The sequence below is a fragment of the Bos mutus genome, chromosome 5 (assembly GCF_027580195.1).
Source record: "Bos mutus isolate GX-2022 chromosome 5, NWIPB_WYAK_1.1, whole genome shotgun sequence".
NCBI lineage: Eukaryota > Metazoa > Chordata > Mammalia > Artiodactyla > Bovidae > Bos > Bos mutus.
Window position 1 is genome coordinate 63731667 of NC_091621.1, and position 27414 is coordinate 63759080.

At 37.5% G+C, this 27414-nt stretch overlaps 1 protein-coding gene across 1 annotated transcript in view; it reads right to left on the reverse strand.

The window, feature by feature from the left end:
- SYT1 (synaptotagmin 1) overlaps positions 1–27414 on the reverse strand; it is a 624258-nt gene that overhangs the window by 328815 nt on the left and 268029 nt on the right. The gene's annotated exons all lie outside the window — the stretch shown is intronic.

The window sequence follows — 27414 nt, forward strand, 5'->3', positions numbered from 1 at the left end:
TGTATTAGGAACTCAATAACTACCAGTTGCCCTGCATGGCATCTTCTATGCTGTGTATCATTCAATACCTTGGGGCTTCCCTGGTGGCTCAGATGGTAAAGCGTCTGCCTGCAATGAGGGAGACCTGGGTTCGATCCCTGGGTTGGGAAGATCCCCTGGGGAAGGAAATGGCAACCCACTCCAATACTCCTTCCTGGAAAATTCCATGGATGGAGGAGCCTGGTGGGTTGCAGTGCATGGTGGGGTCACAAAGAGTCAGACACGAATGAGTGACTTTACCTTAACATAGTATTAATACCTTAACATAGTATTAATAATTAAGCAACTAGAAGGCTTGACTTCTCTCTATAAGTTCTCTCTTTGGGACGTTAAAAAGCAGTACATGAGCTCCAGAACATTTTTTGAAAGCAGGTAACAAGAATATTTCCTTTCTGGTAGCATCTCAGATGGCTAAGTACACAAGTTTGACAGACTCATCAACCTGATCTTAAAGCTAACCCATAAATGACCTGCCTCCTGAGAAACTTGTATGCAGGTCAAGAATCAACAGAGCTGGACAAGGAACAACAGGCTGGTTCCAAATTGGGAAAGGAGTATGTCATGGCTGTATATTGTCACCTTGCTTATTTAACTTCTATGCAGAGTACATCATGAGAAATGCTGGACTGGATGAAGCACAGCTGGAATCAAGATTGCCAGGAGAAATATTAACCTCAGATATGCAGATGACACCACCCTTGTGGCCGAAAGTGAAGAAGAACTAAAGAGCCTCTTGATGAAAGTGAAAGAGGAGAGTGAAAGAGTTGGCTTAAAGCTCAACATTCAGAAAATGAAGATCATAGCATCTGGTCCCATCATTTCATGGGAAATAGATGGGGAAACAGTGGAAACAGTGTCAGACTTTATTTTTCTGGGCTCCAAAATCACCTCAAATGGTGACTACAGCCATGAAATTAAAAGACGCTTGTTCCTTGGAAGGAAAGTTATGACCAACCTAGACAGCATATTAAAAAGCAGAGATATTACTTTGCCAACAAAAGTCCATCTAGTCAAAGCTATGGTTTTTCCAGTAGTCATGTATGGATGGGAGAGTTGGACTATAAAGAAAGCTGAGTGCCAAAGAATTGATGCTTTTGAACTGTGGTGTTGGAGAAGACTCTTGAGAGTCCCTTGGACTGCAAGGTGATCCAACCAGTCCATCATAAAGGAGATCAGTCCTGGGTGTTTATGGGAAGGACTGATGCTGAAGCTGAAACTCCAATCCTTTGGCCACCTCATGTGAAGAGTTGACTCATTGGAAAAGACCCTGATGCTGTGAGGGATTGGGGGCAGGAGGAGAAGGGGACGACAGAGGATGAGATGGTTGAATGGCATCACTGACTTGATGGACCTGAGTTTGAGTAAATTCTGGGAGTTGGTGATGGACAGGGAGGCCTGACGTGCTGCAGTCCATGGGGTCACAAAGAGTAGGACTCTACTGAGTGACTAAACTGAACTGATGTGATAAATAGCCAGGGAGGGGCACGAGAAGAGCTTATGGGTGATGGTGGATGCAGAGAGTGAGCATGGATTAAAGAGCCCGAAGTGGGAAGAGAAGAAAAGAGTAAACTTGAATTCACCATTACAGAGACCCTGCTTCTGAAATTAACAAAAGGCTATAGCAATATTCAATAGCAGCCTAACTTCCTTTTTAGATTTATTTGATGTCACTTGAAAGTGCATTCTACATTTTATTCCAGGTTGTTCTAGGATGTTAGAAAACCCTGTACACAAAGCAAGTTTTTGCTTTCAATTAACATATGAGGTTGCCTGTTTCAATAGCCCCAAAACATTCATATTTCAAGTCCAGGAATGCCTGGGAAAGAGGTAGCTTGCAGCACATTTCCTGGTTTCTAAACTCAAGTGCCACATGTTGGGAATCAGGTAGGGCAGTGAGTGGTGTGGATGTGAATAGGATCCTCATGACCGGGAAATGGGTTTGCCAGAGAAGAAAAGGAAAATACAGGCTAAGAGTCATTGCAGGGAAGAGAAACTGACCCTAACTCTGGAGTGTACATGGAAGAAATGTATCGATATGGACCAAGACCCACTGTCCCATAAGGGATCATTTGAGACAACACGTAGGTGACGTCTGCTGATTTGAAGCATGCAAACTCACTACTGTAAATACTGGCTCATACTCCTGAATCATTACTTTTTGAAGAAAAGGACTTTACAAGGTCCAGCTGAACTTTCTCCTAGGTCAGGGGACTTGGGTTTCAAGGTTGACCTTGTGTAGTCATGAGTGAATCTCGATCAGATGATGCCTGGATGGCTTCCAAAGTAGAAGAGTGAAATGTTTAAGGAAAGTCTCTTCTTGGAATCACATATCTGATCACATGAAACATCACATAACTTGTTGATAAATTTTTCATATGGAGTCCCCCCTTTTTTTAATGTGTTGATTTAACTCAGCTAATGTATGTGGGGAACAGAAATGTCTTAGTGGATGTCATGTAAGTCCAGTATTACTGATAATGTGTTATTTTGAACAAGTTATATACTCTAAAACTCTGATTATTCAATTGAATTCAGAAAATATGGACACCAGGAAGCTATCCTATGCAGTTCCCTTGCAAATGATGTAATTTGCATTTAAGAAATTACATGGAAGTTAATTGCACTGTTCTCTTGAGTTGACTAGGTTCACATCACTACATAAGACATAAGAATGTTCTGACTTGGATAAATGATTTTCTTCTGTAAGTATAGGCTGCTTCTTTGTGTGCTAATATTTCCCATAAGTAGAAGAATGGGTAGGGATGTGGGGAGCTGAATTCATTGCTTTGGGGAGGCCTTTGCAAACAAATGTTGAGCTTGGTTGCCTGGCCCAGTCTCTTGGACCCAACTGCTCCACAGCAGGCCTTTAGTATGCAGCTGGGATCTTCACTACATCTGGTTATACTGGGGATTAAGAAAGGAGGAAGGGAGATGATATTTTCCCATCTGTGCTTTGGAGGATGCCTGATTAGTTTCTGTCTGTACACAAGGGAAGAATACAGCTACTTAAGTAATTTAGCTTAGAAAAAAAAAGTACAAGTTAACTCAGGAAGTAAAGGAATCTTCCACAATGGATTTGAAGTGTTCCTCTTTGTTTCAGCAATTTTTAGGGCTTTCAAGGTCATTTGCAAGCATACAGTTCTGCTTCCTAAGCTCAAACTGTGAGGTCATGTCAAGTCTCTAGACGTGTAGATAGCAACTTCCAAATAGAAACCCCACCGTTCTAATTTTTGTAGGGGGCCAGAGGAGAATTCTTCTGATAGTGACACTTACTGAATCTTAAAGGGTGAGGAAGAAACAGCTAGAAAAAGTGAGGGTGTAGATATAGGGCCTTCTAGGCTGGATGACCCTGGTGCTGGGAAAGATTGAAGGCAAAAGGAGAAGAGGGTGGCAGAGGATGAGATGGTTGGATGGCATCACCCACTCAATGGACATGAATGTGAGAAAACTCTGATAGTGAAGGACAGGGAAGCCTGGCCTGCTGCAGTCCATAGGGTTGAAAAGAGTTGGACACGACTTAGCGACTGAAAAACAACAGGCTGAAGGAATATTACGACTGAAGAAAAAACATTTATGAAAAGAAGTATAAGGAGTTGGTGTTTCTGGAGAATAAAGTGGGACTTAAGGCTGGAGAGAGATGAAGCTCTATGGGAAAAAACGTGGACCAGATCAAAGATGGACTTGGTAAGGAGCTCAGCCTGCTTTCTATAGGAAACAGCCACAGGTTTTTCAAAAGGGGCGTGGCATATTCATATTATTTATATAGATTTCTCCAGCAGTGTTGAGGGGGTGAGTCTGAGGGTAGGAGACCTTGATAAGAGAGAGTCTAGGGAAGAGACGATGATAGATGTAGTGAAGAGAGGTTAGGGAGGGTAGAGAGATGGACATAGACTCTCTTTAGTTGTACTTAGATGATACTGAGGAGGTACAATATATAGAAGGATATTGGGGTAACAGAGAAAAATAGCATACACCCGTCCTCTCCTACGCTGGCTGGGTGGTGGTGTCAACAAACACTTAGGCATATAGGAAACAGAAGAGGGAAATCACTAGTGGATATCTGGAGTGGGCGGTATCTAGGGAACAAGGAAGGGCAGATATCTTAGGCAGTTAGGCCTGTAGGTATGAGGTTTGAGGTTTGAGAGAGAGGTTTCAGTGGGAAATAATGGATTTCAGAGTAATGAGAGTAAAAAGTAGCAACTGAAAGCATGCAAAGGGATGAGAGCACCCAGGAATATGATGTACCATAGGACAACAGGGCACTCGGGACAGAAGTCTGTGGAGTTAAAGCATTTAAGGAACCAGCAAGGCATATGTGGTAAATTACTTAACTCCCTGGAAAAAAGAACAACTTGATTTTTGTGTTGTGAAACTTACAGATGATAACACACATACAGTGTTTGACTCAACTTTGAGGTTCACTAAATGATCCCTTTTCTTTCTAATTTCAGTACTAGGGCTGTTTGCTTTATTACACAGCAGAGATGGTAAACTGGATTAGCATTTTAAACAAGAGAAGAAGAGACAAGGAGTGCCATTTGTTTCTGCACCAATACTTGCACATGGAAACTATATGTAGACCAGGATGAAATGACTTGTCGGTTCAACTTAAGTGAAAAAAGTTTCCCTTAATACTGCATTTGAAAAATGCTTACCCTTGTGATGTACAATCAAAATCTGAAAAACCTCCATTAGACTTGTGCATACATTTCTAGAAACATTCATTTCTTCACTAAAATCATACTTTTATGATGGTATAGAGGAGCCAGAGGAGCCTGGCAGGCTACAGTCCATAGTGTTGCCAAGAGTTGGACATGACTGAAGCAACTGAGCACCCACACACAACATGCAATTTGCAAGGGCGAGGTGATAGGCGGATTGATAATATAGTTCAAAAATAAAGGATCTTGTCAAGGAGCATTTCTATGATCATCTGATTATTTGGAATAGCAGATAAAGAAAGTCAGAGGCAAGAACAGGGAGGTGAAACGGGCAAAGGGGAAGCTTTCCTGGCTTTGCATTCTAGACTTGGTTACTGCATGTATCCATTTCGATATAAATTCATTTAGTAAATACAGCTATCTTAAGTTGATGATAGCCATTTTTGTAACATTCCTAAACATTTAGGCTCCAGTCCCCTAACCATGAAAATTTGGAGTTTTAAGCTGTTACCCCGAGAGTTCTATAATTTTTTCCAAAAATAAATATAAGCATTTATGATGTATGGCTATCACCAACTATGCTGTAAATATGACCTAACTTTTACGTGGAATAAAGACCAGTTTGACGATCTTCTCTGTGCCACCTATATATTTTCCCTTATCTTCTCTACAGCTTTTTTTAAAAAGGATAAAAATCCAGTCCTGTGCTAAAGGCAGATCAGTTGCTTGCAGCTCTGCACCCCATGGGAGAAAATGGGGTCTCCCAGGCCCACAGCCGCTGCTGCTGACAGGGGACTGATTGCATCCGAGCTCCTATGTTGGGAGTTTTTTGCTTGATACGAGTTTACTCCTGAAGAGTGATGGTGTGGAACTGCAGTCGGCAGTCAGCCACTGTGGAGTTGGTTGCTCCTTCTGAAATTGAAATAAATTGGCCGAGGGAATGTGCAGAACAGCAGTTGGTGAATTTAACATGGAGCACTGTGGGCCCACACGGATAATGACTGCATTATACGACAGCACAGAAAAGGAAAGGGAAAACCCACTTAAGAATATAATGGTTCTCCATATGCATCAAGGCATCAAGAATGTCAACAGACTTTTTGTATTTTAAATGCAGCAAAACAGTGTGAAGAGGGAATTTAATTAGACTACGAATGAGTTTACTGGAACCTCCATCTCTTGCTCATCTGTCTTTATACACTGCTGCTAGATTAATCTTTCTAATATAGGACTTTTAAAAAGCTACTCCCCAGATCAAGAATTTATCCTTAGTGCAGAATTAAAACACTTTAAATTTTATACCCTGGCTTTTTCATTACTCTTTATTATTCACCACTCTCTACATGCCTGTTTCTCCATTCACAAAGGTGTTCCAGATTCTAAAGAGGCCCAGAAGAGCCCTCGTTGTCACACTCATTGGGGTGGGAAAGAAGTGATGTGCCCACCAAGCCTTTAGAGGTGGAATTCAGATTCAGGTATAGGTCTTAAAATACTGAGATGCACAAGAAATTCTCTTTGACCTCCTGGAGCTCAAAATTTAGTGGAAACAGATAGTAGAGCAGATATTTATGCTATAATAAAGTGAGTAGAACATACAACAAGAATTAAAAATGGTGATGACTAAGACGTTGGCTGGTTTGGGAAGAATATTATGGGAAGGACTGATGTCCTGAAAGCAGGGTTTGGATTCAGATTCTGGACTTTGGATTTGGGTTCTGACTTTGGATTCAGAAATCTGAGGTTTGAATCCTTGTTCAATCATGTTGGATGTCTTACATTAATACTCTAAGCCTGGTGTTTCTCTCTAAAGTGGGATACTTAGTAGAGAATTTTTTATTTTATGAGGATTTTGTGTGCTCTCTTAATACATAGAGGGCTTTCCTGCTAGCCAAGGGGTATTTACCTCGATGGTAAAGACTCTGCCTGCAATGCAGGAGACTTGGGTTCGATCCCTGGGTTGGGAAGAGCCCCTGGGGGAGGGCATGGCAACCCACTCCAGTATTTTTGCCTGGAGAATCCCCATGGAGAGAGGAGCCTGGCCGGCTATAGTCCATAGGGTGGCAAAGAGCTGGACAGGACTGAGCGACTAAGCAGAGCCAGTATTTTTGCCTGGAGAATCTCACGGACAGAGGAGCCTGGCGGCTAAAGTCCACAGTGACAAAAACAGGCAGACATGACCGAGCAACACAGCCCACGGTGATGCACAGAGGAGACACTGTTTCCTCACTAGTCGGCTAGCTTTCTTCCATTGTGCCTTGTGCACGTCACTGCCAGGGTAAAATCCCAACCACTTCTCCGAGAGAATGCTAATACCAACCCTAAATTTCTCTGGGCTTCCTGGCCTTCATGCTCCATCATTCCCACAGACACGGTAATACTGCTAACAGCAAGAACCCCAGCAACAGCGACAGAAAACAGTAACTGCAGACACGGACCAGAGACCAGGGTGTTTGGCTGTCTCACTTGTTTTCCATAAATTATCACAGTCCTTATCGGACTCTGAGGTGGACGTTATTATTTCCATGTAAATGCCAACGGGTCTGAGACTCAAACAGTGTAAATGACATTTCCAAGGTCATCTAGCTGGTCCGTGACAGATCCAGGTATCAGGAAGATCTTTCTCACTTCGGAGATTGTACACTACCGTTTTCATATCACTAGAGCCTACCTCTAGTGATATTACAAGCCTGCCTTGTAATTTTCAGAGTGAGGCAAAGAGAGAAACCTTGTAGGGACTAAGTATAGATTTCACTGACTGACAGATACATGGTCTCAGAACTGCTCTAGAAATTCTCAAAGCGGCCCTAAATTGTGAAGGGCAGACTTCAGAGGGGAGCCTCGAAAGCGTGCTGAGTGACAAAAGGAGACCAGTATACTCTGTAAAAACTTTAGGGGAATTCCAGCATCTCCCAGATTCCCAACAAAAATTTTTAATTACAGTCTAAGAAAATTACTAATGTCCTCCAACATCAGTGGATCACAAGCTATGCTGACCTTATGGTTTCTGTGGGAATAACAAAATGTTTCTGTGCATACGTTAGCTTATTGTTTCACTCTTAAGACATTTTCAAAATCTTGCATCGAACTTGGACAAAGTCTTTGAAGAGGTGGTTAAAAATTTGTCTATCTAGTGCTGTCTTTCAGACAAAAATATAAATATCAAGGCAAACAAATGAAAGCATTTTCAAAAGCTTCTGGGGCAAAGTCAGTGACAGGTCTTTTTATTTAATTTTGTGGTTTTGTTGTTGTTCAGAGACCATTCACTTGTGTTGAGGAAGTAGAAAGTGATTTTTTGAGAATTTAGCTGAATATAAACATAAGGAAACATTAAGAACTGTGGCATATGGGGAAAATATCTGTCTCTCTATAAGTGTAATTGAACCCTGTGGCTAACAAGAATAATTGTTGGGCCTTCTCTTTAGATAGTTATTTTTTCCGGAATCGTTTGCAACTCAGTCCTGCTCAGAAGTAAGGAAAATGAGCTAGACATGCTTTTGCAACTCTTTTCGGAGTTGCAATTTTATAATATTGTAATAAATTCCAAGATGACCATGGGGAGTGTGTTGTTCTACACAAGCATTTTACTGCCACTATGAATTTGCAATAATTGGAGATAATTTACTATTTTATGAAGCATAACAGAATAATTGCACCATTTTCAAATTTAGAGAGAAAAGAGTAAGAGGTCTGGGCAGAATGATAAATGATTCACAGCCTCCTGTGACTGCTTCCTTTTGAAAATGTAGAATCAATGCACATAATAACATACTCCAGTTTTTCACTTTTAAGAGATTTTTATCTTCATTTTATTAGCGGTGCCAATTTGGTGTTTTTTAGTTTGTGTGAATAATGCTGACATTTTCCATTTTAGATACACTTTTCATTTGCTTATTTGTGACATGCATATTGGCTTCACAATCGAGTAGACCTTCCCCTCAAAGACAAATCAGTGTCTTGAACAAGAAATGGACATCCATATACACCCGGCCCGCAGTATCCCAACACAGCCCATATTTAGTGAATATACTTCAAATAGCTACATTCGGTCTCAAAGAAGTGTCTCTAGTCTTGACATATGGTTGTCTCCATGGCTAAAAGTCAAATGCTGCCTGACGGAACTTCAAGGTTGGATAAAACAATAGATGAAGCACTGTAGGAGGGGTTGTTGGCTAGCTGGGTTGCTCTTTGTAACTCCAGACTTAAATCATGGTTGGGGGTAATTCCATTAGGTCCTTGCTTCCACCTAATCAAGGGACAAAGGGTCAAGCTTCTAAAAGGCAGGACACCACCTCCTCTTACCTTTGGAATATCCTCCAAGTCCAACGTTGGAATAGAGTTTCTACTATCCTAAGAGGGAAAATCTAATAGGAAGGAAAAGATTTCCCCTTGCAAGCCATAATGCATGGTTGGAGTGAATTACTGTGTTCCGTTTACTCACAGCAGTGTCTTAATCCACCAGGCTGTATGGATGCTCCTCATCTGTGTTCCCACAGGACAGGTATTTTCCTTAACAGAAACATATCAGACTCTTTTCTTGTCCCTTTCTTTCACTACATGGCTTGTTTGTTAAGGTGAGCATCATAAGATCTGTATGCTATTTATCTCCAGAATATACCATCTTCCCTGTCATGGAGTCAGAACAGGGAAAACACGGATCAAAAGAATGGATGATGGCAGCAGAGATGGGGAGACACAAGCATCAGAGATAATGTCTCATTTTGTGGGCTGCAGAGCGCTTCATGAGCACCTATGATAAATCTGAGTACTCCATGGTTGACTCAGTCCAGAACTCCAGTAGCAGGGTTTTAGGAAGTAGGGTTAGTGGTAAGCAGATACTTCCTTAAAGCTTTCTATTTCCCTGATATGTAATGATGTCTTTCTTATTCACTGGAAATATTTCATAAAGTCAGTATGGAATATGAATATATGTGAAAGGAAAATAGATTATATAGTCACATATAAAATTTGGAAAGGCACTGGGTTGAATAAGGTTAAATAGGTTCTATATTTAGGTAGGATATTTCAGACTTTACTGTGCTTATATGCTCTATATATCTCCAAGGAAAAAGACATACAAGTTCCCCAAATGTAACTGACAATAGAAATTTTCTTTTGTAGATCATCTCATGGAACTTATAATACAGATTTTTTTTTGCTATCCAATAATATACTGTTCATAAGCCATATCTCTTTAGTATAAAAGATCTATCAGTAAAGAAATATTTATTTAAAGCTCATAAGTGCACGCTTTAACGGTATATAGCAGTAGAACAAGTATCTCCTTATTCTGTTTGATAAAGCATCATTAAGTCATGGAGGTTGAGCCCCTCAGGCATGTTGGGATATCAGGTATTAAAGTCATATTCAGTAATGTATACTATATAAATATAATTAAAATTGATGCATAGTACATAAAATATTTTGACTAACTTATATATGAAACACAAATATCCTAAATGACTCCTTTTGAAGACAGTAATCAAAAGTGCTTGACCTTCCTGTGAAACACATTTAGGAATTGAAAGATATCTGGGCTTGCTCATTCATCAGCAGCTACCCTAGACAAGTTTATTATCTCTTTATATACTTCTGTTGGTATTCGTGGACCAGTCTGAAAAACCCTTTTATTAGTCTAATTTACATGCCTTTTCCTGGTCTGCACCCTGCCAGTTTAGCTGTCACCTATAATAACTATGAAAAATTGCTGTGAGCTTCCTGCTCTTCTTCTTCTTTTTATTTATTTTTTTTTTTTTTTAAATTTTATTTTATTTTTTAAACTTTACATAATTGTATTAGTTTTGCCAAATATCAAAATGAATCCGCCACAGGTATACATGTGTTCCCCATCCCGAACCCTCCTCCCTCCTCCCTCCCCATACCATCCCTCTTGGTCGTCCCAGTGCACTAGCCCCAAGCATCCAGTATCGTGTATCGAACCTGGACTGGCAACTCGTTTCTTACATGATATTTTACATGTTTCAATGTCATTCTCCCAAATCTTCCCACCCTCTCCCTCTCCCACAGAGTCCATAAGACTGTTCTATACATCAGTGTCTCTTTCGCTGTCTCGTACACCGGGTTATTGTTACCATCTTCCTAAATTCCATATATATGCGTTAGTATACTGTATTTATGTTTTTCCTTCTGGCTTACTTCACTCTGTATAATAGGCTCCAGTTTCATCCACCTCATTAGAACTGATTCAAATGTATTCTTTTTAATGGCTGAGTAATACTCCATTGTGTATATGTACCAAAGCTTTCTTATCCATTCATCTGCTGATGGACATCTAGGTTGCTTCCATGTCCTGGCTATTATAAACAGTGCTGTGATGAACATTGGGGTACACGTGTCTCTTTCAATTCTGGTTTCCTCGGTATGTATGCCCAGCAGTGGGATTGCTGGATCATAAGGCAGTTCTATTTCCAGTTTTTTAAGGAATCTCCACACTGTTCTCCATAGTGGCTGTACTAGTTTGCATTCCCACCAACAGTGTAAGAGGGTTCCCTTTTCTCCACACCCTCTCCAGCATTTATTATTTGTAGACTTTTGGATCGCAGCCATTCTGACTGGTGTGAAATGGTACCTCATAGTGGTTTTGATTTGCATTTCTCTGATAATGAGTGATGTTGAGCATCTTTTCATGTGTTTGTTAGCCATCTGTATGTCTTCTTTGGAGAAATGTCTATTTAGTTCTTTGGCCCATTTTTTGATTGGGTCGTTTATTTTTCTGGAGTTGAGCTGTAGGAGTTGCTTGTATATTTTTGAGATCAGTTGTTTGTCAGTTGCTTCATTTGCTATTATTTTCTCCCATTCTGAAGGCTGTCTTTTCACCTTGCTAATAGTTTCCTTTGATGTGCAGAAGCTTTTCAGGTTAATTAGGTCCCATTTGTTTATTTTTGCTTTTATTTCCAATATTCTGGGAGGTGGGTCATAGAGGATCCTGCTGTGATGTATGTCAGAGAGTGTTTTGCCTATGTTCTCCTCTAGGAGTTTTATAGTTTCTGGTCTTACGTTTAGGTCTTTAATCCATTTTGAGTTTATTTTTGTGTATGGTGTTAGAAAGTGGTCTAGTTTCATTCTTTTACAAGTGGTTGACCAGTTTTCCCAGCATCACTTGTTAAAGAGATTGTAAAAAGATCATACACCATGATCAAGTGGGCTTTATCCCAGGGATGCAAGGATTCTTCAATATCCGCAAATCAATCAATGTAATACACCACATTAACAAATTGAAAACTAAAAACCATATGATTATCTCAATAGATGCAGAGAAAGCCTTTGACAAAATTCAACATCCATTTGTGATAAAAACTCTCCAGAAAGCAGGAATAGAAGGAACATACCTCAACATAATAAAAGCTATATATGACAAACCCACTGCAAACATTATCCTCAATGGTGAAAAATTGAAAGCATTTCCTCTAAAGTCAGGAACAAGACAAGGGTGCCCACTTTCACCATTACTATTCAACATAGTTTTGGAAGTTTTGGCCACAGCAATCAGAGCAGAAAAAGAAATAAAAGGAATCCAAATTGGAAAAGAAGAAGTAAAACTCTCACTATTTGCAGATGACATGATCCTCTACATGGAAAACCCTAAAGATTCCACCAGAAAATTACTAGAAATAATCAATGACTATAGTAAAGTTGCAGGATATAAAATCAACACACAGAAATCCCTTGCATTCCTATACACTAATAATGAAAAGAGAGAGAGAAATTAAGGAAACAATTCCATTCACCATTGCAACGGAAAGAATAAAATACTTAGGAATATATCTACCTAAAGAAACTAAAGACCTATATATAGAAAACTATAAAACACTGGTGAAAGAAATCAAAGAGGACACTAATAGATGGAGAAATATACCATGTTCATGGATTGGAAGAATCAATATAGTGAAAATGAGTATACTACCCAAAGCAATTTATAGATTCAACGCAATCCCTATCAAGCTACCAACAGTATTCTTCACAGAGCTAGAACAAATAATTTCACAATTTGTATGGAAAAACAAAAAACCTCGAATAGCCAAAGCGATCTTGAGAAAGAAGAATGGAACTGGAGGAATCAACCTACCTGACTTCAGGCTCTACTACAAAGCCACAGTTATCAAGACAGTATGGTACTGGCACAAAAACAGAAATATAGATCAATGGAATAAAATAGAAAGCCCAGAGATAAATCCACGCACATATGGACACCTTATCTTTGACAAAGGAGGCAAGAATATACAATGGATTAAAGACAATCTCTTCTTCTTCTTTTAAAAAGTGCAATGGAACTTCTCTACAACTACCAAAGGGAGTTTTATTCCAAGAAATAACAAATCTAATTTAGCTATACTGAGTTGCAATCTCTCGTCCTGATAGGCATTTTGTTTAGTATGAAAACTCATCAGTGGAGATTCTCTTAAATTTGTTTCATTTATTTTCAGGGAACATAATACAAATAAAAGAATGTATTTATTTTAGATCACCTAAATATTTTCTGTGCTATAATGGTATAACTAAATGATGCTACTTTATTATCCCTAGCTTTGAAACTTAAGTTTCTTACTGCATCCTACATATACCAGGTAGATAAATCTTACAAATCCCACCTTGAGCAATATCATGCTGCTTCTCAAGATTCTCATAAGATCCCATTGTTGTTCAGTCACTCAGTCAAGTCTGAATCTTTGTGACGCCATGGACTGCAGCATGCCAAGCTTCCCTGTCCTTCACCATCTTCTGGAGCTTGCTCAAACTCATGCCCATTGAGTCAGTGATGCCGTTCAGTCATCTCATCTTCTGTCATCCCCTTCTCTTCTAGCCTTCAACCCTTCCCAGCATCAGGGTCTTTTCCAATGAGTCAGTTCTTTGCACCAGGTGGCCAAAGTATTGGAGTTTCAGCTTCAGCATCCGTCCTTCCAATGAATATTCAGGACTGATTTCCTTTAGGATGGACTGGTTGGATCTCCTTGCAGTACAAGGGATGCTCAAGAGTCTTCTCTAACACCACAGTTCAAAAGAATCAATTTTTCAGCACTCGGCTTTCTTTATAGTCCAACTCTCACATCCACACATGTCTACTGGAAAAACCAGAGCTTTGACTAGATGGACCTTTGTTAGCACAGTAATGTCTCTGCTTTTTAATATGCTGTCTAGGTTTGTCAGAGCTTTTCTTCCAGGGAACACGCATCTTATAATTTCATGGCTGCAGTCACCATCTGCAGTGATTTTGGAGCCCTCCAAAATAAAATCTCTCACTGTTTCCCCAACTATTTGCCATGAAGTGATGGGACCATGATCTTAGTTTTTTGAATGTTGAGTTTTTAGCCAACTTTTTCACTCTCTTTCACCTTCATCAAGAGGCTGTTTTAATTCCTCTTCATTTTGTGCCATAGGGGTTGTGTCATCTGTATATCTGAGGTTATGTTTTTCCCGGCAATCTTGATTCCAGCTTGTGTTTCATGTAGCCCGGCTTTCTCATGATGTACTCTGAATATAAGTTAAATAGGCAGAGTGACTATATATAGCCTTGATGTACTCCTTTCACAATTTGGAACCAGTTCATTGTTCCATGTCTGGTTCTAACTGTTGCTTCTTGACCTGCATACAGGTTTCTTAGGAGCCGGGTAAGGTGGTCTGGTACTTCAGTCTTTTTAAGAATTTTCCACAGCTTGTTTTGATACACAGTCAAAAGCATTAGTGTACTCAGTGAAGCAGATGTTTTTCCTAGAATTCTCTTGCTTTTTCTCTCACCAAAGGATGTTGGCAATTTGATCTCTGGTTCCTTTGCCTTTTCTAAACCCAGCTTGAACACCTGGAAGTTCACAGTTCACATTCTGTTGAAGCCTTGCTTGAAGAATTTTCAGCATTACTTGGCTAGTGTGTGAAATGAGTGCAATTGTGCAGTAGTTTGAACATCCTTTGGCATTGCTTTTCTTTGGGGTTGGAATGAAAACAGATCTTTTCCAGTACTGTGGCCACTGATGAGTTTTCCAAATTTGCTGGCATATTGACTGCAGCACTTTAACAGCAGCATCTTTTAGGATGAGATAGCTCAGCTGGAATTCCATTATCTCCACTAGCTTTGTTCATAGTGATGGAGGCCCATTTGACTTCGCACTCCAGGATGTCTGGCTCTAAGTGAGTTATCACACCATCGTGGTTATCTGGGTCATGAAAATCTTTTTTGTATAGTTCTTCTGTGTATTCTTAATATCTCTTCTTAATATCTTCTGCTTCTGTTAGGTCCATACTGTTTCTGTCTTTTATTATGCCCATCTTTGCATGAAATGTTCCTTTGGTATCTCTAACTTTCTTGAAGAGATCTCTAGTCTTTCCCATTCTATTGTTACTTATCAAACTATGAATTAATTCCTTAGTCTAGCATATAAGGTCCTGACATTTCATTCTTTGTCATCCATTTCCCCCCTTTAACTCTCTGAATAAACTGATTCTCTTGAAAACATGCCCCACATGTTTCTATTATGTTGCTTTTGGCTAATGTCTCTTTATGTTCCAGAATGACTACCTTTATTCTTATTCTTTGAAGGTCAAACAACACTCTTGTTTCCTCTCAGTTTCCATCACTTCCATGAGTCTAGTTGTAATTCAACCCACTGGATTTTGCTTTCTTTTGGGAACCCACTATCCCATTTTAAAATCTTCATATGTCTAATCCATTGCACGAGGCCTGGCACATATTAGCTATTTAATTTGTCCAGTGAGCTCCTGATTCTCTTGTAGCCTCTCTTTCTTGCCTTGAGTTAAATTTATTTGCATTTTTCTCTAATCCTTTCAACTGAGCTTAAAGTTTCAAGAAGGGCAAAAATTGTATCTATTATTTACTCCTTCTGTGCGCTACAATAAACAGTTTCTAAATTAATTGAAGAAGTCTTATTTTTTCCATTAAGCTTGGAATGAAAAGTTAAAATTTTCTGTGTCATGCTATCACTTCAATGTAGTAAAACTTTTTCAGAGTGTGAAATCTAATACCTCTTATACTCCTCTTGGAGACTAAGATTTCTCATCTTAGTTGTAAGGAAAACGCCAATGGACAGATTCCAAAGACATGCATTTGAGTCTGTTTTTTTTTTTTTCCCAAAAATATTTTTAATGAATATTTTTTATTGATTTACAATGTTTTGTTAGTTTCAAATATATGGCAGAGTGATTCACCTTACATATATATACTTTTTCACATTCTTTTCCATTTAGATTCTTATAAGATATTCAGTATAGTTTCCTGTGTTATACAGCAAATCCTTAGTGTTTACCTATTTTATATATAGTGGTGTATGTTGCAGCACTTGTGACTTTGGACAAGTTTCTTAACTTTTATGCATTTTGATTTCCTAATTATTTAAAAATAAAAAAAAATTACGCTCACTAAAGAAGTGTAACATGAAAATGAAATGACTGAACACATGAGAAAATCATTGAAACCTGTGAGATGACTTGAAATATATTTGTTCACTAAACAAATACTTTTTGAGTGTTGAGTCTGTGGCAGGCACTGTGGTACTTGAGATAAAAATAATAGTTTTATTTTTAAAATTTATCCTACAGTAGGATGAATGAAAAACTCATTGTCTTTGGAAGGATCTGGTGTTCTAGAAGAGACTAACACATAAATAGAGAATTAAAATACCATGCGTGCATGTTAGAGGGAAAGGGAGTGAGAGAGGAACATCGTGTGATGGGAAAGAGGTGCTGTGTGCTGGAAGGGAAAGGGCACCTAATCAAGAAGTACGTATAGGCAGGCTTCCTGGGGAAGGCAACGCGTGAGTGGAGACCTGCAGGATAAAGTTAGCCATGAACTAGGACAGAAGCAGAAAGCGTGTTCCAGGGAGAGGAAGAGTGTTTCAGACTGTATTTACATAGGTAAGGCGTGAGAGAGAATGGTGAGAAATGCTGGAGCTGGGAGGCGGGTGAGCGGAGCATACAACAGCCCTCTGGATTCTGATATATTCCTTTAAAGGTGTTTCCTTCTTTGCTCCACAGCCTCCTGTCTCAAATTTTGTTAGGAATACTACTGTAGACCAAGGAGTCACCTCAGGATTTTCTTTGAAGTGAAACTAGGATTTTTTAATTTTCAGTGAGGAGCATTTAAATTCACAATATTCTTCATATTTGACTGTTACACTATAGATAGTAACAGTAACATGTTTAAAAAACAGGTAAGTTATTAACAGTTACCCATAGTGTGGCTTCCCTGGGGCTTCCCTTGTAGCTCAGCTGGTAAAGGATCTGCCTGCAATGTGGGAGACCCGTGTTCCATCCCTGGGTTGGGAAGATCCCCTCAAGAAAGGAATGGCTACCCACCCCAGTATTTTTGCCTGGAAAACTCCATGACCAGGAGCCTGGCGGGCTACAGTCCATGGGGTCACACAGAGTCGTGCCAACTGAGCGACTTTCACTTTTCATAGTATGGGTAAGCGGTAAGGAGTACTCTTTGTAGAGTTAGACCAGTGGGACCATACTCCAGCTTCATCACTTTATTCTTCCATGTCCCTGGGCAGTTCGCTTAATCATTTGACTTTAAAATGATAATGGTATTTATTTATAAAATTATTGTGAGCATTAAAGGAAATGCTTGTGATAACTAAGTATGACGTCTGACACTCGGTAACAGTTCAACAATTGCTGGCTTTTGTTACTTAAAAGCCAATAAGAAGCAAGTTTCTCTGTGTTCTTCTATTTATGCTTTCTTTTCAATCATATATATGTTTAATGTTCTTTTTGGATTAGTTGATATCTATATACTTAAAACAGACTGATTTTAAATTTTATAAAATTAAAAACCCATTTTATTAATCAGTGATTTAGAAAAGTAGCAAATTTCTGATATTAATAATTAGCTTTAGAATTAAAATGTAAATATATTATACCTAAATTCACAATAAAATGTTTTCTGGATTTCCATAGATGACCGATGATTTAAAGATTAGAGTCTCCAACCAGTCACAAGAAACTAAGATCTAAATCTTATAAAAATCCGTATTTTAGAAAAGAATGGATTTATTCATAGGTTGCTATGGAACTAAGGGAAACTAGTTCTTGTTTTCAGATTCATTTTTGGTTCTTCCTATATCTTAGCACAGAGAATAAAACCAAGAGCTAATATTAGAGATCAGCCCAGTTTCTTCCCCATTGGAAAAGCTGACCTAGATCTCTACCTATTTCTTGTGTAGGACTCTGGATTCCTGGCAGTCTTCTTTCAATCTTGTTTTCATAAATGAAAAAAAAAAAAAAGGGTGGGGGTTAAAATTTTTGTCACTTTTTATAAAATGAAGCAGAAGTCAAAAGGAAACAATAGGAAGAATTATATTACCCAGATGAAATTAAGGCAATGAAGTATCATAAGTAAAATGTAATTCAACCAAAAAATTTATTTAAGGTGATAAAAAATACTTGTCTGTAAAGTGTTCACTACGTTTTTAATAAGAAATGGTTAATTTCTTTTCTCTCACATCTCATCAAGGGTCCTGTGGCAGTAGTAACATATACTGGAAAACTTGCTATAGATATTATTATTTTACTGCATCTAATGCCTTACACGCAAAGAAAGATTCTGTGGTTAGGATTGGCAGTAACTAGCAACACTGAGTGGACAATGCTTCAGATACTGGACTCAAAAAAGAACAACAATTTCTCCTACAAAGTATCAGATTTTTAAAAGTAGCAAGGAAAATAAATGATACTAAGAAAGATATTTTTTAGAAAAAAACCCTTATCTAAATACCTAACCTAAACTCCATTTTTCTACAATCTTGCTTTAAATTGACAGAATTTGCTATTCAGAGTGCTTTCTTATATAGCACCTCATTTGGGTTTCACAACACTGCCATGGGTTATCATTTTCATTTTATAGCTGAGTTGAGAACATTTTGGTGCAAGTAAGTTACATGACCTCTTAAAAAAGATGGCAAGCAAGCAGCAGAGCAGGACATGAGATCCTGGTCTCCCATCTCAGGAGTCACACTGCTGTCCTGCACATTTACTTAAAAAACAGAGTGTCCCAAAAGTTATCTGTAAATAGGTAAAGATAATAATACTCAACATATAGGGTTTGATGATTGTGTTAATTCCGTTTGATGATTGTGTTAATTCCTCTGAAGAGCCTAACACAGTGTCCAGAGTATGTTAATGTTAAATATTTTTAACTATTACTAATATTATTATTATTTATTTCACCAAATATCCCTATGAGAACAAATTTGTGTATTTTCATCTCAGTTACTAGACTATTATGGGTGAACTGACTTGGGAGAGGAATTGAGGTCATAGCCACGTTTGAAGCTCACAAGTAAATTAAGAAAAGCAGTGATTTAAGAAGTACCATCTTAAAAACATCCTAATTGATCCTAATTGCTGAATTTACATTAAACAACTTTTACTGATTTTTGAAAATGCTTTTTAGTTTTCTGATTATAAAAAGTAGTATATAAACCGTGCATAATATGTTAATATTGTAACATTTAAATATGTAAATATTATAGGAATTTTTAAAAATCCACAAAATTTGAGATGGAAAATCAAAATGCACTGTGATCTCACAGACAAGGTTTTTGCTGACCCATTTACATTTCTTTTTTTTTTTCTAATTTTATTTTATTTTTAAACTTTACATAATTGTATTAGTTTTGCCAAATATCAAAATGAATCCGCCACAGGTATACATGTGTTCCCCATCTCAAACCCTCCTCCCTCCTCCCTCCCCATACCATCCCTCTGGGCCCCATTTACATTTCTATAAGAAGAGTCTGGGAGGGCCTCTGTCATTTATATTATCATTCTTAAATGGTAACATTTTATACAAAATCAAAAGGATAAATACTGTATCTATATTTTGCTTTAAATTTATTTTGTTACTTATGATAGTGAACTTTCAATGAGATTTTTTTTTACCAGTTAACTAATAATATTACAGTTTTTACTAGAATAAATTTAGCATTATTATTGAAATGAAATATATCTTTATATATTAAATATAGTAAGCATTCATTGTGTTATCTTAAATATTTCCCAGATTTTCATATTTTATTGTTCTAATAGTGTCTTTTAAAAACTGAAAATGATAGAAGAAAGTAAAAATCATTCCCACTTAAACAAAATAGGAAGAAAACCCCAAAACCTCACTGCTCTATCAAGCTCTTTTAATCCCACCTCAAGTATTCTTATCAGCTTGGTGGATATCTTCATTTTTTGCTCTTTTAAGAAAATCATTAATTCTTATCTTACACAAAAAGTGATGCCACTTAGTTGTAGCCATTCTATTTTATTATTCCAGATGAATGTTAGAACCAGGTATTTAAACTCTCAAAGTAGTCCAATGACATATTACATAAGATTGCATCAAATCTCTAAATTTAGTAAGGAAGAATTTATATTTTTATAATATTTAAGTTTCCTTCCAGTATCCCATCTACTACATCTTCCTATTTTATTTTTTTCTTTTTAAATAAAGCTTTATAGTTTCTTTGACATAATTCCCACAAATTTTTCAGGATTATTTCTGGATATATATTTTCTTAGTTGGTAATTATTTCTGTTTTGTAACTACTCATGGGTGATACAAATTCAAGTTGCCATTTTTCAGGTATTAATATTGTGTCTAAATTCTTGTAGCTAAAATCTTTAACAATAGCTAATATATTCTTAGAGAATTTTCAGGGACTATTCTATGCAGATAAGCTTGTGCTCTGCAGATAATGATAACTTTGTCTTCTTCTAAAATAAAAGAGGGGATAAGCATGCCATGTTTCTGATTCTAACAATAATGTAAAATTTTATCAAATTCACTGATTTAATTAAGCTTTCTGGGAACAAACCTATCTTCATCATAATGGATGAATAACGTACTTTTGGAATTACTTTGTTAGTACATTTTAAATACATTTTCTACATTTAATTGTACATTTTGTACAAATGCATTTAAGTACATTTTGTATCCATCTTTATTAATAGCTGAGGTTTCATGAATGTTGTATGTTTATTCATATTGATCAAATTTTGAATCAAGAATAACAAAGGATAGCTATTTTACTCTTTTTATATTATAGAAAAAAATGTTATTACTTGAATTTAAAAATTCAATTGATAAACTTTTTGGCTCTGGAATTCTTTGATAATAATTAAAATTTCATCTTGCTTTACTGCTCTACTTACATTTCTTGAGTTAATTTTGATCATTTTAAATTTTCTACAAATGTATTTAACTGAAATTTTCAGGTTTATTAACATATACTTGGTCATAGCTTGTATTTCAGTATTTTGTGTCAGTTGTTGCTCAGTTGCTAAGTGGTGTCCGATTCTTTGCGACCCTATGGACTGCAGCATGCCAGTCCTCCTTGTCTTTCACTGTCTCCTGGAGTTTGCTCAAATTCATGTCCACTGAGTTGGTGATGCTATTTAACCATCCCATTCTCTGCCACCCTCTTCTCCTTTTGCCTTCAGTCTTTGCTATCATCAGGATCTTTTCCAATGAGTCTACTCTCTGAATCAGGTGGCCAAAGTATTGGAGCTTCATTCAACTTCAGCATCAGTCCTTCTAATGAATATTCTGGGTTGATTTCCTTTAGGATTGAATGGTTTGATCTCCTTGCACTCCAAGGGACACTCTATTTTTTAATTTCATTCATAATTTTATTTATCAAAATAAGCCTGCCTGTTTGAAAGAGAAAAACTTTTTTCCCCTTTAACTTTTGTTCTAAAGAACACAATGTGAAATGTGGACATGAACAATTAGGGTATGAAACAATCTATGTCATTTTTGTTTATATTTGCTGATTTTGTTTATACTTCCCTTCTATCATGATTAAAAGTAAAGCAAGGGGAAAGGTGAAGCATTAAAAAAGGGTTTTGTGATAATACCTCATCTATTATGCATCCCTAATGCCCCCCGGGAACTGAGTCATTTAAAGAGGAAATAATTTCATTGCCTTTAGCTATTATGTCAAAGGAAAAGTTTTTTCATCCTGTTGATAGGACTTATTTTCTAGGTAGCTATGCAGGGTCTTGGAGAAGGCAATGGCACCCCACTCCAGTACTCTTGCCTGGAAAATCCCATGGACAGGGGAGCCTGGTAGGCTGCAGTCCATGGGGTTGCTAAGAGTCGGACACGACTGAGTGACTTCACTTTCACTTTTCACTTTCATGCACTGGAGGAGGAAATGGCAACCCACTCCAGTGTTCTTGCCTGGAGAATCCCAGGGATGGGGAGCCTGGTGGGCTGCCGTCTATGGGGTCGCACAGAGTTGGACACGACTGAAGCGACTTAGCAGCATGCAGGGTCTGACTATTTCACGACTTCCTTATGAAATGATTCTATGCTTTACAAATGGAACATTTTAAAAAGACCTCTTTATGAGGGTTTTTAAATAAATAAGATGTACACAAGAAAAAAAAAACACAGCTCAAGAATTTTACACCATTTTAAGAGTGAGAAGCATCAACAAGTTTTGAATGAGTTGTTTTGGCATCCTGTAAACTAAATATCTGAATAAAAGTGTTCAAGTTCATTATTTAGCTATCATTTACATCCATCAATTAATGTGTTATCAGCTCAATGTGCTACTAGCTGTCCTTGTTCACATGGCTTCCGCCCTTCCCTGTCTCATTCCCATTCTCCTAGTTTCTTTAGTGAAATATATTTGGACACTGGGACCATGCCCTTAGCATCCTTTTCTTTTCTCTCCATTCTCTCTGGGCAGAGATATCCCACCAATAGTCAGGGCTTCAGGTACAATCTGAATGTTGATGATACTCCAACCTACATTTCCAACTGGTGCATTTCCCTTTATCTTTTTTTTTTGTTCTACATTTTCTCCTGCTGGCTGGATATCTTACCAGTGTGCCCACAGCTGAGTCATCTTCTGACACAAACTGGGTCCTTTCATTGTCATTTCTTCAGTTTATTCTCTTAGGCTTTGACACCTGTCCTCATTCACTTAGTCACAAAGTCCTGTCAACTTGACCTCCATAACATCTGCAATCCTTTCTGTCCTTTGGATCTTTATTGTAGAAGTAATTAAACTACTGTAGTTTGAGTGTCCAAAATATTCTGTAAACAACTGATCTATTAATCTTTCCAAAGCATAACACTTCCCCACTCAACAAATATTTAATGATTCTTTCCAGCTTAAGGGGCAGTCTGGTGGTGCACTGGTTGATTCTGTGGACTCTGGTTTCAGTCATATTTGTAGACTTACCTTCCCTTACTCTTCTTTATTTGTTACAGTCAAGCTGGACCAAACTATATTCCCCAAATGCTCACATTTTTATTAGTGCCAAACATTTGGCTAAGCCCTTTTCATACATTATGCCTATTAGTACTCACTGCAAATTGTAGTGAGTACATCATTGGAGTGTAGGCATCATTGTTATTTTTGCATAAAGATATGGAAAGTGAAGCCTGATGAAACAGGGAAGTTGGCCAATACTAACAGTTAGGAAGCAGAAGAGCTAGACCTTGAAGGCAAGCCATTTGCTTCTAAAGCACATGTGTGTTCAATGGCTAAGTCTGAATCCTTTCTGAGCTCATGCCCAATATTTATTCAATATTTTATTAAAATTTAGTATTCAGATTGTTGAACACTTATTGAGACATATGTTTCCAGAAAGTCCTACCTTACAAAAAAGGTCCTTTTCTCTCCTCTTTTAGTCAACTCATTCACTATCATATTATCCTATTTTATTGTTGTAAAGAAGTTCCTGATATTGGAAATTGTTTATTAGAATGAATGAGAGTTGGGATCTAGTCAGCTTTACTCAACCATTCTGTCAAGCCTTAGAAAAAGTACATAATACAGTGTTAAATTAATAACTTTAATCAATAGAGCTTTCTATCTATCCAAAGCTGACTAATCTGTCAGTATCCAAAATAAAGCCACCACTTAAAAAAAGCAGGGAGTTCTGTATCTTCACCATTATTGCCCAGTCATACTGGTCATGGTCACTTGTTTCTTTGTGAGGTCATAACTTAGCACTTTATAACTATAATAAAGGAACATGCTACTTATACATTGCATATACTGTATACTGTGGGTTTTAAAATTCTACACCCTGCTACTTGGTGTGTTCCTAGAGGACAAATATGGTCTCTTACTCAGTTTTTTAAGCACCGTATTTCCTTATTTATATGCTCTCCATAGTTTCTCAGTAAATCTCTATTAAACTTTAAGAAAGAATTCTTCATAGTGTGAGGTACATTTAGAGATGAATATTTTATAGTGGATAGACCAAACTACCAAAAAAAATTTGACTTCATTGAGTGATGTCAACATAATAGTTTTGATGACAACCTATCATATAACATTGCAATATACTGCTAAGCAAAAACTATTTTCCAGTGACAATAGCCCATAATAATACACCAAAACAACAAATCCTGAGTAGGCTATTATTAAACAGTTTATTTTTCACTCTAGCAGTATTCTCATATTCTCTTCTATTTGCTGTCTCAAGTTCTTAAAATGCACTTTTGAAGTATCTGTAATGGTAAATTTATAGATCCAAGAATACTTGTACATTACTAGTGTGGGTAAGGACATTGTTTTAAGAGATCCCTATCCTCTGGTATTATTTACTGAAGATTTTAATAACTTTTTTAGCACACAGAAAAATTGCCTGGACAGATCAAACACTTTCTCAATTTGATCAGTGATCTGAGATACATGTAAATCAAGAAAGTTGAGTTGGACACTAATAGGTCACATCCTTCTCATTTCTCTGAAGATTCTAGAAGCTATTATGCATTGAACATTAATAACTACTTAAAATATGTTTTTAGTTTTCAGATAAAATAAATATTATGCTATATAGCTTGATAAAGACTATGAAAAATTCTTTATATGTACTTACAGGAAAAAATATACCTTCTGTCTACCAGATAAGATTTTAAATGACATTTTTCAACAAACAATCTTCCACTCCTAATTCCAGATTATCAGTATAAGAAAAGAAATGGATGGGTAAAACAACCAAAAAACTTGCAAAAGAAAAAACGTATCCTTTAAGAGTTTTCTTATCCTGGACTTTTACACATTTATTATTTTCATTCTTTTGAGTTTCTTTTAAAGTGTCTGTGGAAAGCAAAAATAAGAATAATCCATTTTAAAAGTAGTCTAGATGGAGGTTTAGGGATAATTTGTACTTTCTCACAGTTTTATATCTTTACAATTTTGAATGAATATATACGTTTTTACATAATAATAAAAATAAGTGCCATGACAAATAGGTGTCTGTGTTTAGGGAAAATCATATTTAGTGCCATTTAAAAGCACGAGCTCTAGAGTCATTGCTGATACTGAAATTCAACTCAAATACTGACTTGACCTTGGGCAAATTGCTATCTTCAGTTTTTCTATCTATACAATTGGAATAATAATAAAATTTGCCTTCTAGTTTTTTTTTAGAATGAAATGCTACAAACAACATAAGACACTTTAGAAAATACATGACAAAGGTCAACATTCAAATTATTTCTCAGTGGAGACAAAGGGTGGGTTCCTTTCATCAATTTCTACTATCCGCAGTCAGGATGTTATCTCAGAGGATAATGACCGCCGACTCAAATACATAAAATGATTCGGACATGGCTCATTTTACTATTGCAAGCCTTAATACTGTTTTATCTATATCAGGAATATAAATAACAGCCCAAGTGGTATTTTGCATATTTTTACACAAGTTACTTATGGAACGAACATTTGCAGAGTATTTTCTTTGTGACAGGCACTGTTCTAAGTGTTAAGACACTGGAAATTCAGTGGCAACAAAAAAGTAAAGATGCTTGCTTTTCTAGAGCTTACATTCCAGTCTGGAAAGAAAACACACACACACACACACACACACACACACACACACACACACAGAAGTAAACCATGATACTCCTTAAGTTCTTGGTAAATACTAGGAAAGAAAAGCAGAAGCATAATGGACAGAGAGTGGCTACATCGTACAGGCAACACTGTTTCTGATGGGTCTTTAGGCCCATCATGGAAGAGGTACACGGAAGTCTGGGTGGAGCTTTCCAAATGAGAAAGCTGCGGAAGTCTGGGTGGAGCTTTCCAAATGAGAAAGCTGCGAGTATCATGTCTTTGACTTTCAAGGGTTGCTATGTACCAGAACCAGCAAGAAGCTTGTACAGCTAAGGAGAGGGTGAGGTGGGATGGGGAGATGGAGATGGAGAGGACAGATACGTGTGCATACACATTTGTAAGCATGGAGACTGACTTATCAATGATCTTTTATAGAATTTAGATTTTATTCATAATGTGAATGACAGCCATGAAAAGAGTGCAGGAGCAGAGAGAGATATATTATGATCAAAGAGGAGACACATTCAAGGAAACTTTTAAAAACGATGCTGATGTCTGATGAAGCATCTTCACGAACACAATCTTTATGAACATGTCACTTCAAGACTTTCAGAGGGTGCTCATTTTCAAAGGCAATAACAAATGAAAGAAATAATATGTAACATATTTCTACTTATTTATTGTGGAAAATTATATATAAATAGAAATTTTCCCATTTTAACCCTTTTAAAGTATATAGTTCTATAGCAATAAGAACACTTACATTGTGGTGCAACCACTACCATCATCTGTCTTCAGAACTTCCTCATTTTCCCCAAATGAACCTCTGGACCCATGAAACACTAACTCCTTCTCCCTCCCTTCATCTAGAAAGGGATTCTGTTCTATTTTGTCTCACAACAAGCTGTGGAAAATTCTTAAACAGATGGGAATACCGGACCACCTGACCTGCCTCCTGAAATCTGTATGCAGGTAAAGAAGCAACAGTTATAAATGGACAAGAACAACAGACTGGTTCCAAATAGGGAAAGGAGTACGTTAAGGCTGTATATTGTCACCTTGCTCATTTAAGTTATATACAGAATACATCATGAGAAATGCTGGGCTGGATGAAGCACAAGCTGGAATCAAGATTGCCGGGAGAAATATCAATAACCTCAGATATGCAGATGACACCACCCTTATGGCAGAAAGTGAAGAGGAACTAAAGAGTCTCTTGATGCAAGTGAAAGAGGAGAGTGAAAAAGTTGGCTTAAAGCTCAACATTAAGAAAACTAAGATCATGGCATTTGGTCCCATCACTTCATGTCAAATAGATGGAGAAACAGTGACAGAATTTACTTTTTAGGCACCAAAAGCACTGCAGATGGTGACTGCAGCCATGAAATTAAAAGACCCTTACTCCTTGGAAGAAAAGTTATGACCAACCTAGACAGCATATTAAAAAACAGAGACATTACTTTGCCAACAAATGTCTGTCTAGTCAAAGCTATGGTTTTTCCAGTAGCCATGTGAGAGTTGGACTATAAAGAAGGCTGAGTGCCAAAGAATTGATGCTTTTGAACTGTGGTGTTGGAGAAGACTCTTGAGAGTCCCTTGGACTGCAAGGAGATCCAACCAGTCTGTCCTAAAGGAGATCAGTCCTGAGTGTTCATTGGAAGGACTGACGCTGAAGCTGAGACTCCGATACTTTGGCCACCTGATGCAAAGAACTGACTCACTGGAAAAAACCCTGATGCTGGGAAAGATTGAGGGTGGGAGGAGAAGGGGACGACAGAGGATGAGATGGTTGGATGGCATCGCTGACTCAGTGAACATGAGTTTGAGTAAGCTCCAGGAGTTGGTGAAGGACAGGGAGGCCTGGTGTGCTGCAGTCTATGGGGTTGCAAAGAGTCGGA